Genomic DNA, 3,359 nt, shown 5'->3' with positions numbered 1-3,359 from the left:
CTCCGTTTCTCCGTTTCTGTCTTTGTTTCTCCGTTTCTATGTTCGTTTCTCCGTTTCTTGGTTCGTTTCTCCGTTTCTTTGTTCAGTTTCTGCGTTTCTTTCTTCGTTTCTCCGTTTCTTTCTTCGTTTCTCCATTTATTTCTCCGTTTCTCCGTTTCTTTCTTCGTTTCTCCGTTTCTTTGTTCGTTTCTCCGTTTCATTGATCGTTTCTCCGTTTCTTTGTTCGTTTCTCCGTTTCATTGATCGTTTCTCCGTTTCTTTCTCCGTTTCTCGGTTTATTTCTTCGTTTCTCCGTTTATTTCTCCGACTCTCCGTTTCTTTCTTCGTTTCTTCGTTTCTTTCTTCGTTACTCCGTTTCTTCCTTCGTTTCTCCGTTTCTTTCTTCGCTTCTCCTTTTCTTTCTTCGTTTCTCCGTTTCTTTCCTCGTATCTCCGTTTATTTTTTCGTTTCTCCATTTATTTCTCCGTTTCTCCGTTTCTTTCTTCGTTTCTCCGTTTCTTTCTTCGTTTCTCCATTTCTTTCTTCGATTCTCCGTTTCTTTCTTCGTTTCTCCGTTTCCTGGTTCGTTTCTCCGTTTATTTCTTCGTTTCTCCATTTATTTCTCCGTTTCTCCGTTTCTTTCTTCGTTTCTCCGTATCTTTGTTCGCTTCTCCGTTTCTTTCTTCGTTTCTCCGTTTCTTTCATCGTTACTCCGTTCCTGCTCCGATTCTCCGTTTCATTCTTTGCTTCTCCGTTTCTTTCTTCGTTTCTCCGTTTATTTCTTCGTTTCTCCGTTTCTTTCTTCGTTTCTCCGTTTATTTCTTCGTTTCTCCGTTTCTTTCTTCGTTTCTTCGCTTCTTTCTTCATTTCTCCGTTTCTTTCTTCGTTCCTCCGTTTCTTCCTTCGTTTCATCGTATCTCCGTTTCTCCGTTTCTCCGTTTATTTCTTCGTTTCTCCGTTTCTTTCTTCGTTTCTCCGTTTATTTCTTCGTTTCTCCGTTTCTTTCTTCGTTTCTTCGCTTCTTTCTTCATTTCTCCGTTTCTTTCTTCGTTCCTCCGTTTCTTCCTTCGTTTCATCGTTTCTGCGTTTCTCCGTTTCTCGGTTTACGCCTTCGTTTCTCCATTTATTTCTCCGATTCTCCGTTTCTTTCTTCGTTTCTTCGTTTCTTTCATCGTTACTCCGTTTCTTTCTTCATTTCTTCGTTTCTTTCTTCGTTACTCCGTTTCTTTCTCCGATTCTCGGTTTATTTCTTCGTTTCTCCATTTATTTCTCCGATTCTGTGTTTCTTTCTTCGTTGCTTTCTTCGTTTCCCCGTCTCTTCCTTCGTTTCATCGTTTCTACGTTTCTCCGTTTGTTGGTTTATTCCTTCGTTTCTCCATTTATTTCTCCGATTCTCCGTTTCTTTCTTCGTTTCTTCATTTCTTTCATCGATACTCCGTTCCTGCTCCGATTCTCCGTTTCTTTCTTCGTTACTCCGTTTCTTTCTTCGTTTCTCCGTTTCTTTCTCCGTTTCTTTCTCCGTTTCTTTCTTCGTTTCTCCGTTTATTTCTTCGTTTCTCCATTTATTTCTCCGTTTCTCCGTTTCTTTCTTCGTTTCTCCGTTTCTTTCTTCGCTTCTGCGTTTGTTTCCTCGATTCTCCGTTTATTTCTTCGTTTCTCCGTTTATTTCTTCGTTTCTCCGTTTCTCCGTTTCTTTCTTCGTTTCTCCGTTTCTTTCTTCGTTTCTTCGTTTCTTTCTTCGTTACTCCGTTTCTTCCTTCGTTTCTCCGTTTCTTTCTTCGTTTCTCCTTTTCTTTCTTCGTTTCTCCGTTTCTTTCCTCGTATCTCCGTTTATTTTTTCGTTTCTCCATTTATTTCTCCGTTTCACCGTTTCTTTCTTCGTTTCTCCATTTCTTTCTTCGATTCTCCGTTTCTTTCTTCGTTTCTCCGTTTCCTGGTTCGTTTCTCCGTTTATTTCTTCGTTTCTCCGTTTCTTTCTTCGTTTCTTCGTTTCTTTCTTCATTTCTCCGTTTCTTTCTTCGTTTCTCCGTTTCTTCCTTCGTTACATCGTTTCTCCATTTCTCCGTTTCTCGGTTTATTCCTTCGTTTCTCCATTTATTTCTCCGATTCTCCGTTTCTTTCTTCGTTTCTTCATTTCTTTCATCCATACTCCGTTCCTGCTCCGATTCTCCGTTTCCTTCTTCGATTATTCGTTTCTTTCTTCGTTACTCCGTTTCTTTCTTCGTTTCTCCGTTTGTTTCTTCGTTTCTCCGTTTATTTCTTCGTTTCTCCGTTTCTTTCTTCGTTTCTTCGTTTCTTTCTTCATTTCTCCGTTTCTTTCTTCGTTTCTCCGTTTCTTCCTTCGTTTAATCGATTCTCCGTTTCTCCGTTTCTCGGTTTATTCCATCGTCTCTCCATTTATTTCTCCAATTCTCCGTTTCTTTCTTCGTTTCTCCGTTTCTTTGTGCATCTCTCCGTTTCTTTCTTCATTTCTCCGTATATTTCTCCGTTTCTCCGTTTCTTTCTCCTTTTCTCGGTTTATTTCTTCGTTTCTCCATTTATTTCTCCGATTCTCCGTTTTTTTCTTAGTTTCTCAGTTTCTTTCTTCGTTTCTCCGTTTCTATCTTCGTTTCTCCGTTTCTTCTTTCGTTTCGCCGTTTCTTTCTTCGTTTCTCCGTTTCTTTCGTCGTTTCTCGGTTTGTTTCTTCGATTCTCCGTTTATTTCTTCGTTTCTCCGTTTCTTTCTTCGTTTCTCCGTTTCTTTCTTCGTTTCTTCGTTTCTTTTTTCGTTACTCCGTTTCTTTCTTCGTTTCTCCGTTTCTTTCTTCGTTTCTCCGTTTCTTTCTTCGTTTCTCCGTTTATTTCTTCGTTTCTCCATTTATTTCTCCGTTTCTCCGTTTCTTTCTTCGTTTCTCCGTTTCTTTCTTCGTCTCTCCGTTTGTTTGTTTCGTTTATCCGTTTCTTTCTTTGATTCTCCGTTTCTTTGTTCGTTTCTCCGTTTCTTTCTCCGTTTCTCGGACTATTTCTTCGTTTCTCCATTTATTTCTCCGTTTCTCCGTTTATTTCTTCGTTTCTCCATTTATTTCTCCGATTCTCCGTATCTTTCTTCGTTTCTTCGTTTATTTCTTCGTTACTCCGTTTCTTTCTTCGTTTCTCCATTTCCTTCTTCGTTTCTCCGTTTCTTTGTTCGTTTCTCCGTTTCTTTCCTTGTTTCCCCGTTTCTTTCTCCGTTTCTCGATTTATTTCTTCGTTTCTCCATTTATTTCTCCGATTCTCCGTTTTTTTCTTCGTTTCTCAGTTTCTTTCTTCGGTTCTCCGTTTCTTTCTTCGTTTCTCCGTCTCTTGCTTCGTTTCTCCATTTCTTTCTTCGTTTCTCCGTTTCTTTCTTCCGTTTCTCCTTT

The sequence above is a fragment of the Ptiloglossa arizonensis genome, unplaced genomic scaffold (assembly GCF_051014685.1).
Source record: "Ptiloglossa arizonensis isolate GNS036 unplaced genomic scaffold, iyPtiAriz1_principal scaffold0179, whole genome shotgun sequence".
NCBI classification, from domain to species: domain Eukaryota; kingdom Metazoa; phylum Arthropoda; class Insecta; order Hymenoptera; family Colletidae; genus Ptiloglossa; species Ptiloglossa arizonensis.
The sequence above is the reverse complement of the archived record's forward strand: the minus strand, read 5'-3'. Positions refer to the sequence as shown.